This window comes from Hibiscus syriacus, unplaced genomic scaffold, assembly GCF_006381635.1.
Source record: "Hibiscus syriacus cultivar Baekdansim isolate YM2019G1 unplaced genomic scaffold, ASM638163v2 tig00111996_pilon, whole genome shotgun sequence".
NCBI lineage: Eukaryota > Viridiplantae > Streptophyta > Magnoliopsida > Malvales > Malvaceae > Hibiscus > Hibiscus syriacus.
Genome location: NW_024063233.1, coordinates 1,034,849 through 1,048,456, shown reverse-complemented (window position 1 = coordinate 1,048,456; position 13,608 = coordinate 1,034,849).

Genomic DNA, 13,608 nt, shown 5'->3' with positions numbered 1-13,608 from the left:
GAGAGTCCAGAGTCGGAGGCTGTGAAGATTTTGAAATCGGCTCATCAATGGAAGGGTTAACATCATTGGGCTCAAGAGATGCCTCGGCATTAAATACTGGAAGAATTTCATCGGGGAACCTCAAAAATTCCATTCAATGTGAGGAATCATTTCTTGAAATATGGTTTCCATCACTGCATCCTTGTGCTTAACATAACCAAAGAAATTTCTTATATCACCATGTAAAGCATGCAAATGAGTATGTGCCTGTTGGATTGCTTATTCGAGAGCAAGCATTCTTGCCTCAGTATTGGATTGTGTATCATCCACAGACACTTCATTAATAGTTGCCTTAGACTTTAGTTCTCCAAACCCAACAGTAATGGAAATCTAGTTGATAGGGAAGTGGTGGCAAGTTAATGAACATTGCTCTTTTTGAAGAATCGAACCTAGAAAGCTCTAGAAGAACAATGAGGAATGAATCAGGAAGGTGGTGACAATAACTAGAGTTCTTTAGGATTTATTTTAGGTGCTGGAAGCAAGGTAAGAAACAGGATTAAAACAAGATAAACAAACGATAAAGGAATTGAAAATAAAGTGAGATAACCAAAGAATCAAAAGATCTCCCTTATGAAAGTGAACGGTAAAGATTATTGATGGCATGGATGGATATGTGGAAAATCGATGGATAATGTCCTATCGAGCCCTCCTAATCGCAATGAAAAGGCAAACACGATAATATGACTCTAACCAACCCTCCTAGTCGCAATGAAAAGGCAAATTGGAGTGTGAAGATTAATCTCCCTCACAATAACTTGGAAGAACTCAAGGAGAAGAAGCTTCGAAGGCACAAGGCAATCAACACTTGCAAAAACAAACTCTCGTTGTATTATTGATCAAAGAAAATCTTATTTACAAAGTTGAATGAAGCCTCCTTTATATAGGGGCTCAGTTCTAAAGGTCCTAAATAACTAATGAATAAAATAATAATAAACTAAACATGTCTTAACTCTAATTCCTAATAATAATAACTAAAAATATTGTTTTAACCCAACCTTAATTCCTAATAAAATAATAAATCTAATCTTAAAAGAAAATTCATCATCCTATATTAAATTATATTACAAATAATCAATATAAATATTGAAAATTCGTAATATTTACAAAATCACGTATTACTCCCGCATAGGATTTTCTGCATGCACAGTCTTCAGTAAAATGAACATATCTTGAGTTCCCGATATCATATTAATGCAATTAAAGAACTGTTGGAAAGATAAGAGACAAAAGGTTGTATCTATAGAAGACATGTCAACAAAATAAGATCAGGATCCCATTCAAAAAGTCGTCGTAAGTATGTTGTTGTTCTAGTCTTCTTTTCCAAGGCTTGGACAAGTGGATCATTTGGAAGAGTTATTACTTCTTCCTTTGATGTGAGCCTTGTGATGCAAGTATGATCCTCCCTTTCTTTAAAAAATATTCTTCCTTGAATCTGAAATATTAAAGGGAGCAACATTAGAATCGTTTAATTATTCATTCACATATTCTTACCGAATAAATATGCTTTGAATCTTTGAGACTTTGTTCTTCTAATAGGTTCGAGTAGAAACATTAGTCCAAAGAAGAATGTATTATGGAATCTGGTGCATCATTCCCCCACTCCTCAAAAGGATTCTTCCTCGAATCTGAAAATCCAAGAGAAAGAGAATTAGATGTGTTGAAAGGAAAAATTGTGAAATATTTACCAGGATCAATGTGATGTGTCTTTATGCGTTTTAGTCGAGGTTTCTTTGTAGGAACTAATTTCCTGTAGTCTTGAAATCCTATTTTACATACAAGTCTTGTAATCTAATGTTTAGGTTGAAATTCAACATGGCGCCGACCACTATTGGCTTTCTGTATAATTGCTTCAGATAATTTCTACATGGTTTTATTCGTGTGTGGTGAGAATGAGTGTTTAAAATCCATGTCAACTGGTTTGTTAAAGTAATCCCTTAAGTCTCCTAAGTGTGATTCATGAATTAAGAATTCTTGGGAGGATATTTGTGGACTGTAAAACCTGTTTAGTTGGCAAGGAAACTCATACACAAGATAAAACTCATTAAAAGCACTGTTAAAAGTATGGGTAAAAATATCAGAAATATTCAAGTTATCATGATATACATATTTGATATGTTCAATTCTCGGAATAGTAATATGTGTTTGATAGGTAAGAGTATATCTTCGTGATAGTTCATTGTCTATGATGTTTTTCTTACCTCGGTCTTTGATCTCTCATAAATCACGACTCTTCATTGATATGGCATGGTGATTAGGTCTTTCAGGTGAAAACCCATCAGGAGGGTCACCTAGCACTATTCGACAACTCTTGGCGATGGAATATGGTGTGGGCCAGTCTCGTGTTGCTTTTACTTTCTTATCATTTTCATGGATTCCCTATGCACGAACTATAAAGCCTATGGAGTTGTTCAAATCATGTTTCGTCATTGAGATGAAGTCACGACTAAGGCTTTCCTGGATGTAGCCTTTTCGTAACAAATATGACTCTTTGGTTTCTTCGATATTATATCTTTGACAAGGTATGATGGAACCTTGAATTAGATTGGTTTGGTGTTGTTTTCCTCTTTTTAGTGGTAACTCGTTAGGTGGATCACCTAACACTTCTCAAAAATCATGTAACAAAGATGAAAACACACTAGGAAAATCCTTGTTAATGTTAGAAATCGAAACAATTGATTCCCTAAAACGAACAAGGATGGAAGGTTGTTTGTAAAGAATGTTCTCTCTCAATTCTTTTGTTCTCACACATAGATTTTGAGTCACTCTTTTATTCTCACAATTAGGTTCACTCACCTCCCATGGGTCATTATTCTTTTGGCTTTTGTAACTAGTGACCTCTTTTGCTTTTGCCTCTTTCTCATCTTTTTCTTTTTCTTTTTTGCTTTCCCTACCTATTCACAAATTATCATTTGATCTTTAGGGCCTGAAAGTGTGACATTCTTTGCTGGTCGTTCTTTCTCCTTGTTAGGTTTGTCATCTCTTGGCTTTTTCATAGAATATGGAGTAGAAGATGAGAAAGGATTTAAAGGATTACCTTGGTAAGAGGATGAAGTACCTTTGTAATGTTCTCTGAATCAGAATCTCATTTGGATTTGTTATTCGATTGTCATTGCTTTCTTTAGTGTACCTTCAAGTTTTTCGTACCCATGGAGATTAAGAAGATCAGTGATGTTAGAGTTTAAGCCGACGATGAATCTCAACACGATGACCTCTTCTTTTTCGGTTATGTTAGCCCTATTGAGTAAGGATTGCATCTCCTTGTATTAGTCTTCAACTAAACTTCTACCTTGTCGAAGTTGGTGTAGTCGTAGTTTAACTTCTCTTGTATAAAGTGTCGGTAGGAATCGCTTCCTTATGGTTTGTTTGAGGTCGGTCCAAGAAGTGTTTGTTGGACTGCAAGAAAGAAAATAAAAATAAAAGAAAGAAAATTCAACAAAGCAAGAAACCTCACAAGTCACTCCAATAAAGTAACACAAGAGAGAGGCAAGTAAGCCGATCTTGTACTCTTTAAAACTCACTTTACCAAGTATTCTTCCACAGTTCGTATAACAGTTTGATTACAAGCTAAGGCGATAAGAAAAACCTAAAAGCTTTAAGAGGCCGAACAAGGGTTAGACTGCAAGAGAACGAAAATACAAGGAAGGAAGAAGTATGGAAACTCTTTAGTCCTACTAACACAAGAAAGATAATGTGTTAGATAATGCAAAAGAACAATAAAATGGAAAAATAAAAGAACCTAAAGCACGAGTCAAAGAAAAAAAAAAGAACCACCCAGAAACCTAGAAAACGTTGGATTAACTTGAGCAATGTTTTTGAGGGGGTTACCGGTGTCCAAATATTTTGTAAAATTTTTTGAATGTCTTTCGATGCGTCAAGAAACAACCTGTAAAATTTCAAAACCAAATACCTTCAGTAGTATCCAGTAGACTCTGTTGAAGGGTGAGTCCTCAAACAATCTATTTTTCTTGATCGCTTTGTTCGAAGGTGTTCTTGATCTCCAACAATTCTGATTTTTTGTGTGAATGATATTCAATATATGAAGTTTCAATATGGATATTTTAACTACGAAATTTCTCATTTAGAATTTTCAAGAAATTTGACAAGATTCTAGACCGAATCTGCTGATGAAACTTGAATGATGTATTTGAAGGCTGTAATCAACTCTGATTGGAGTGAATTTTAGACTGGAGATTACTATTAGGATAAATATTAGATCTGCAGAGAATCAGCCCTAAATTAATTCGTTTGCAAATTTTTTAAAATTTTCTCTTTTTTGTTTATTTTTTTTAAATTAACAAGAAAGATTTGAATCTTAATTTTTTTTTAAAAAAAAACCTAAAACAATGAATCTTTTGTGAACTAGCTCCGTTGGGGTACCTTGACGGTTTTGTGTGCAAGAACAAGCAAGATTGCTTGCTTCTTTACAGGAATCGGCCCAAATATGATATCAATTGATAGGAAAGCGGTGACGGGTTAATGATTTTTACTCTTGTTGAAGAATCAAACCTAGAATGCTCTAGACTCGATGAAGAACAATGAGGAATGAATAGGGAATGTGGTGGTAATATCTTGGGTTCTTTAGGGTTTCTTTTAGGTGTTGGAAACAAGGTAAGAAACAAGATTAAAACAAGATAAACAAAAGATAAAGGAATTGAAAATAAAGTAAGATAACCAATGAATTAAAATATCTCCCTTATGAAAGTGAACGGTAAAGATGATTGATGGTGTGGATGGATATGTGGAAAATCAATGGATAATGTCCTATCGAGCCCTCATAGTCACAATGAAAAAGGAAAACACGATAATATGGCTCTAACCAACCCTCCTAGTCGCAATGAAAAGGAAATTGGAGTGTGAAGATTAATCTCCCTCACAATAACTTGGAAGAACTCAGGGAGAGGAAGCTTCGAATGGACAAGGCAATCAGCACTTGCAAAATCAAACTCTCGTTATATTATTGATCAAATAAAATCTGATTTACACAGGTTGAATGGAGCCTTCTTTATATAGGGGCTGAGTTTTAAAGGTCCTAAATAACTAATGAATAAAATAATAATAAACTAAACATGTTTTAACTCTAATTCCTAATAATAACAACTAAAAATATTGTTTTAACCCAACCTTAATTCATAATAAAATAATAAATCTAATCCTAAAAGATAATTCATCATCCTAGATTAAATTATATTAAAATAATCAATATAAATATTGAAAATTTGCAATATTTACAAAATCACGTATTAATCTCGTATAGGATTTTCTGCATGCACAGTCTTCAGTAAAATGGTCATATCTTGAGTTGCCGATATCGGATTCATGCAATTCAAGAACCGTTGGAAAGATAAGAGAGAGAAGGTCGTATATAAAAAGACATGTCAACCAAATAAGATTAGGATACCATTCAAAAAGTCATCGCAAATATGGTGTTGTTCTGGTCTTCTTTTCCAAGGCTTGGACGAGTGGATCATTTGGAAGAGTTATTATTTCTTCCTTTGATGTGAGCCTTGTGATGCATGTATCACTAGCCCTAGTTATACCTGAAACACCAGAAAAAAGTTCATCAAAAGAAATTTCACAAACTTTTTCTTTCGACACAAAGCAGTAATAAGATTTGGAAAAACCAAAGCACTAGCTTTCTTACCCAAACATTCGTGCACTTGCTCAACAATAATTTTACCCACATAAATAGAACGTGTGACCATAATAGAATGTAAAAGCATTAACGGGGGAGAGATATCGTTGTGTTGTGGGCAGTTGGCATGAGCTAATGTTTCGTGAAATGGTTCCAAAGCTTTGCGAGTGGTTGGAGACGTTCACGATTTACAGAGTAACGGCTGGTCTGTCAGTCGTTCCAAGTCATGTTTGAAAAACATAAATCCTCCAAGACTCTATTGTATGTGGCACTGTCGACGTCTTACTCAAAGTTCTCATGTTATCTTCAACACCCTACAAATTAAAATACCTATTAATGGTAGAAGATGTAAATCAAATGTATTTACCTCGAACATAAATAGCATGTTGGTTCGGTTTGGAAATATTCACCTAGAACTCTTTCATCAACGCCATTCACAGAAATGGGGTGCCTCGCAAACTTGTGCCACTTGTGGGGTTCGAATATATTCATTACGTCTCGTCCAAAACCTAAATCTTATTCATCAGTAAAAATAAACCCCAACTCAAAGAAAAGCTTCCAATTTTTGAAGTTTTAAAATCTTTGCTTTGCTGCATCGTTAATGAACTATTGAGGAATATGGGTTTCGGCCTCCGTAGGTCTCGTTCGTACCATTTTTGTGTCGGTTTGAGAGTGAATTAAAGAAAAGTTGAGAACTTTGTTTGGCTTCAATGGCATCGGCTATGGAGGAAAAATGAGATACAAATGAGATGAAAAAAACTAAAAGAAATAATGAGAGAGATAGAGTGAGTAGACGGTTAAGAGAAAATAAGTGGATGGAGTAAATGGGTAGGTAAAAAAGTAACTATAAGTAATAAATGAGATGTGAAAAGACAAATAAAAAATGGAAATAAAATAAAAAAAAGAAATAATAAAAGAATATTTCCCTTTTTTCATTGCTTTTTCTTTTTCCTTAAATCGCTCTAACGTACGGCTGCAGTATTAGTGGGTCCCTACAAAACAAAACAAAATATAATTATTCACAAGATAAAATAAAAATAAAAGGAAAGAATAAATTTATTATTTATGCACAACCACCGAAATTCAATGTTGTGGCATTGAAATTTGGTTTTCGGGCAAGCACACTCAAGCATCGTGCAAGTAAAGCACCGACTTGTCGTACGTATATGGAGTTCCATTGTAAATTTTCAAACGTTGGCCATTGACTTTGAAGATTGTCCTATCATCTATGTTCTTGATGTCAACTGCTCTATGGGGATAGACATAATGCACCTCAAATGGTCCTAATCATTGTGATTTGAGCTTCCCAGGAAAAAGTTTATGTCTGGAATTGTAAATCAACACTTGTTGAAAACCTGAAAATGTCGTGACATAAGTTTTTGGTCATGCCACTTCTTTGTCTTTTCCTTGTATATCCTCGCATTCTCATATGCATGTGCCATAAACTCTTCCAACTCATTAGGTTCTAGTAATCTTTGTTCCCCAGCCAACTGAGCATCAAAATTCAATCTTTTAATAGCCCAATATGCCTTATGTTCAAGCTCAACCCAGAGGTGGCAGGCCTACCCATACACCAACTTGAATGGGGACATGCCTAAAGGAGTCTTGAACGATGTTCTATATGCCCAGTCTGCTTCATCTAACTTAGGTGATCAATCTTTCCACCTTGGATTCACCACTTTTTCTAAAATCTGCTCTATTTTACGGTTGGATATTTCAGCTTGACCATTTTTCTGTGGATGATATGACATGGCAGTCTTGTGACGAACTCCATACCTCCTTAATACCTTGGCAATAAACTTTTTATCGAAGTGGGTTCCCTCATCACTAATAATGGCTCTATGGACTCTAAATCGAGTGAAGATGTTCTTGTACAAAAACTTGAGCACGATTTTGGAATCATTCTTTGATGTCGCAATTATCTCCACCAACTTGGATACATAATCCATAGCGAAGAAGATGTATAGATCACCTCCAGAAGATGGAAATGGTCCCATGAAATCAATGCCCCAAACATCAAACAACTCAATTTTTAAAATGCCTTGCAGCGACATTTCATGTCGTGAGATGTTTTTCCAGTGTGTTGTCATCGATCACATGACTTGTAAAATGACTGAGCATCTTTGAACAAAGTTGGCCAATAAATATTTGACTGTGGAACGTTGGCAGCAGTCCTTGCTCCTCCAAAATGGCCTCCACTAGGAGCCATGTAACAATGGTATAAAATGTCTTGTTACTCCTTTTCAGGAACAATTCGTCTAATGAGCTGGTCAGTACAATGCTTGAGTAAATATGGTTCATCCAAAAAATAGAACCTTGCATCGTGCTTGATTTTTTTCTTGCCCTGATTATTGAAATCAAAAGGTAATATTCCACTAACAAGAAAATTAACAATGTCAGCATACGACTGGATTACCGTGGCATATAAGATTTTCTCATCATGAAATTCCTCTTGAATATCTACATTGTCATGGCATTTAAAATTGTTCTCTAGCCTAGATAAATGATCAGCAACTTGGTTCTCCTTATCTTTTCTATCTACAAACTCCAAGTAAAATTCAATTGTGCTTCATTCAAGGTACGACTAGCATAATATATAACATGAAAAAGTTTACCTCGACATTTCCCCAAAATAGCTCCTACAACGTAATCTCTCGCATCACACATCATTTCAAATGGTGATGTCCAGTCGGGAGGAACTACAATAGGCGTTGAGATCAATTGTTGCTTCAGCTCAGTGAATGCGCCGAGGCATAACTTGTCAAACACAAAGGGTTAGTTTTGTTGAAGTAAAGTGCATAATGGCTTAGAGATTTTAGATAAGTCCTTGATAAATCTTCTATATAAACCAGCATGTCCAAGAAAACTTCTTATGCCCTTGAGAAATGTTGGTGGTGGAAATTTTTTAATTACTTCAATTTTCCTTTATCCACCTCAATGTCCTTGGGAGATATCTTGTTCCTTAATAAAATGCCTTCAGTCACCATGAAGTGTCATTTCTCTCAATTTAAGATCAGATCAATATCCTTGCGTCTTTTGAGAACTTTGGCCAGGTTATTTACTCATCGCTCGAAATCATCCATGAATATCTCAAGGAAGTCCTCAACCATATCAAAAAAAATAGCTTGCATGCAATGCTAAAATGTTGTCAGGGCATTACAGAGTCCAAAAGGCATTCTCCTAAAAGCAAAATTGTCATAGGTACAAATGAATGTAGTGTTCTCCTATTCCTCTGGTGCGATGGCAATTTGATTGTACCTATAATACCCATCTAAAAAGTAATAAAATGCTTTACATATCAATCGATCAAACATTTGGTCCATTAAGGGTAAAGGAAAATGGTCCTTCTTTGTAGCTTTATTGAGATTACGATAATCCATATATATCCTCCATCTAGTGATAGTGCGAGTGGGCAGTAGCTCATTATCTTCATTGGTAACCACAGTTGTGCCACCTTTCTTTGGTATACATTGGATAGGGCTCACCCATGAGCTATTTGATATAAGTTAAATCACCCCAACATCAAGCCATTTTAGAATTTCTTTCATTACCACTTTTTTCATAACAGGTTTGAGTCTTCATTATGGTTCTATCGAGTTGTTGTGGCATTTTACTAGCAGGATCTTGTGCATGCAAGTCGTGGGACTAATTCCCTTCAAATCAGCCATAGTCCAATCAAGTGTTTTCCTATGATGCATCAAAAAACTTAACAAATTTTGCTTTTAGTTAGTAGTAAGGTTAGAGGAAATAATCACAGGTAAAGTATTATCGCTACCCAAATAAACATATTTAGGATACCCTAGAAATGGTTTAAGCTCTAGGTTAGGTGCATGAAATAACGATGGCTTAGGAGTAAATTCATCAAAATTCAAGGATTCAAAGTTCATACCTGATATAGCTTGTAGTAAACTAGATTTTTCCACCCCAATTGGTAATTTGTCATAGTCCTCTAAGCTTTCATAATCAATCGAACATTCCTTGTCTACTAGCTGAATGAAATTGTTCTGGCAAAGGTGTTTGGTTTCAATTAATGAGTCCAATTCAGACATGTCTTTGTGTTCTTTAGGGTCATCAGTTGAGAGTACGAAACAAATTGATAGTCACATACTGATTAGCCACTCTCATTGTGAGTTCACCTTTTTTGCAATCTATCAAAATATGACCAGTGGCTAGGAAAGGTCTGCCCGGAATGATGGGTGCCTTGGCATCAACTTCACAATCAAGAATAAGGAAGTCGATTGGAAAACACAAATATATCCACCCTTACCATGACATCCTCGACTCTCCCTTCAGATCTAACATGGGATCGATCGATGAGTTGTACAGGTGGGTCTCGCATCTATAATGCCAAGCTTCAAGAATATAGACTTCGGCATTAAGTTCACACTTGAACCAAGATCATATAGTGCCTTTCCAACAAAATTAACTACTATAGAACAGGGAATAATGAAGCTGCCCGGATCATTTTGCTTTGGTGGAAACTTACTCAATGAAGAGCAAAATTTTGTTGTCGTGGCAACTATCTTATACTTCTCAACTTTCATTTTCTTGGTGCAAAATTCCTTAAGAAATTTGGCATACGTCATTATTTGTTCAATACCTTCAAAGAAAGGTACATTGATATAGAGTGGATCAAGAATGTCCACAAACTTCTTGAACTGAACTTCATCATTATGCTTCTTAAATCTTTACAAGAATACCGGTGGGGGTATTGCTTTTTTAACTGCAGTAGTAGGAATTGCTTTTACTGTGGCATCTGAATTTTGTACCTTAACATGCTTACTAGTAGAACCATCCTCCTTGTCTTTCTCTAAAATGATATCATCACGTAATTCAGCTTCAATTGTTTGGCAATGAGGGTAGAATTATCATGTTGTGTCCCCTCAACCTTAACTTGTTGGTTAATTTTTGTTCCACTCCTAAGACTCAACACGTTGTATTGTTCTATTCTATGTGTTTTAGTGACTTCAGTGTCACATGGAAAACGTCCTTGATGACACTCTTGTAATGCCATAACAATCTGACCAACTTTACCTTCCAAAGCTCTCAAATATGAGCCACGACTTTAAAGTAAGGCTCATTGACTATGAAGCAAAACTCCTTATTTTTAATTGAAGTAGAATGGTCTTGCAGCATTGTTATCGTGGTAGATATGAAATCTTGAATTATAGCTTCCAAAGAACTCATGATCGTTGAAGATGAGGATCCTTTGTTAGCTTTATGCCATGGCATAGTGTTTTGGTAGCCTTGAGATTTAGTGTGATTATACTGACGAGTAGGTTGACTAGCATTATGAGCTCCTTTATTAACCTATGAAAATTAGGGTTCTGAAGCCATCATACATTATAAGTGTTAGAATAGAGATTGTTATTATTTCTATTGAAATTACCTACAAAGTTGATGGACTCATGATTAGTTGGGCATTCACTATAGTGATGATTGCCTGTAGTGAAATTACCTCAGTGGAGCATTGTAAATTTTCCAACATATTAGTAATAGACAAGAGTTAAGCGGACATCGAATTCTTGGTATTTAACTCGAATGTTTCAGGTGCTTTCCTCCCACTCCCAAGCCTTGAGAAAGGAAATTGATAGTCATTATTGGTAATTCTATCCAAAATAGAAAATGGCACAGTATGTGATTTATCCAACAATGTCCCATTTGTTGAGGCATCAAACGTCATCCTCGTGGGTGCATTGACTCCATTATAAAACATAACTACCTGAGTCCAATCGTGAAAACCATGATTTAAACACTTTCAAAGTAAACTATTGTAATGATCCCAACACTCATATAGAGATTCATCGTCTCCCTAGCGAAAGGATGTTATGTCATTCCTTAGCTGAGTGTTCATGTTTGGTGGGTTATATCACAATAAAAAACTCTTGCAAAGATCAGCCCATGATTTCATCAAACAAGAGGAACACCATTCAACCAAGCCCTTCCTTAGTCACACAAAGAATATGAAAACAAATTTAATTTCAGCACATCCTCGTGCACTCCTTCTTGGATGAAATAATCACAAACCTCCAAAAAGTTGTGAATATGCTACCTGGAATCTATAGATGGCATGCCCCCAAACTGCCCTATAGAATTCAACATATTAAACATGATTAGTTTAAGCTCAAAATGTACAGCTTGAAATTTGGGTGCCACAATTCCAGGATTCAGATCATCTAACATCGGATTTAAATGATCACAAATGACACGAGGCCAATTAGCAGGTCCAACATTTTTGTAATGCCTCGACATTCTAATTTTTGTCATCTTGACCAATGCCTTAGTTCCCAATTTTATACATATTTTCTCAAGCACATTGAGCACGTCTTCTTTATCTGAAAAGTCTCTCAATCTCAGGTTCTATTGGTTCCAATGGCTCATCATAATGTCTTCTAGGCATACTCCAAATAAGCTTGAAAATAATAAAAAAATATCAAGTAAACCATAACAAAATAAAAAAGCAAAAAAAATGTTCTGGCAAAATTAATTAACTTCACATTGTCAATCCCCGACAACGATGCCAAAAACTTGTTCACGTTTTATGAGTACTAAATATGGATGTGAAATATGTACAAGTATACACAATCGAACAAGTAATAAAATGATGAGTGAGTATCGTCTCCACAGGGATTGTTGGAAATTACAAAGTTTAATTTAAAGCAAAACACGACTCTATCTAAGTATAGTAGTAATGGTACGCACTAATGATGGATATCAAGGCAATAGATATTGGTGGGGTTAGAATGATGGTATGATGTGGAAGAAAATGGTAATGTTGAGGAAAAATGGATATAAATGTAGTGGCAACAGAGCAAATTATATGGTAGAAAAAATAACAGTACCAAGGCAACACAAAATGGTAAAAACAGTAAATAAATGAAATGACTTGACAATCCTCACAAGGGAAACTACTTCAAGAATGAGTGATGAGGAATGATTTAAGGATGCTAAAACTTATCTCTTTAGTATATTTAATCTATTTAAGCTTCATTTTCTCGACAGAGTTTGTTGAAACTCCTCTCACTATCTCTAGTTAAAGGAACGTAATATAATATAATGCCGAAGCATCTCCTCTCAGTCTCAACTATGGAAACCTATGCTATTGATAAAAACTACCCCTTTTAGTAGTTGAGATCCTATCTTAGTCTCTCTCAAGCACTAAGGGATTAGGATATGGTACTACTATGCTAGGTTTAAGCGTAAGTAAACTACTACACCCCATTGCTTATGTTGATCTTACTTGTGTTTCACTTGAATACTCTGAGCATTAATGACTAATTTTCTCTTGAGCACCCACTAGTAGAAAAACCCCTTTAATGACGCCCATTGCGCATCATCTATGGGTGCGGATGACACACATTTGCCTTTCGTTGAAGCCACCGACATGAATTTAAGATGACACGCAACTGTGCGTCATAAATTTATGACGTGCATTTATGACACACATTTGTGTGTCATAAATATATGACACGCATGTATGACTTACATTGTGTGTCATTGAAGCACACGTCATTAAAAAAGATGACACGTCATTAAAAAAGATGACACACATTCGTGTGTCGTGATTGTATTTCGTAAATTATATATATATATTGTAGATTGACAAATAATCAAACTAAATCACATTTAATGCCTCATAATACTAAATATATATATATATATATCATATTATATATAAGCAATCCATTTGCATACAATATATTCACATTAAGTTATCAAAAATATTGTAATCATATGTCGATACAAAATATCACGGCATTATAAAGTTCTACTAATATGCCCTCGTCATCTGGGCATGTACACAAGAAATAAATTAAAATAATTGAAAATAATTGTAACACTTAAAACTAGTTGCAATATATAGAACAAACGCATTCCTAATATGCACATTAAACTTCTGAAAACACCTTCCTTGGTCCAATATATTTATGCACAAA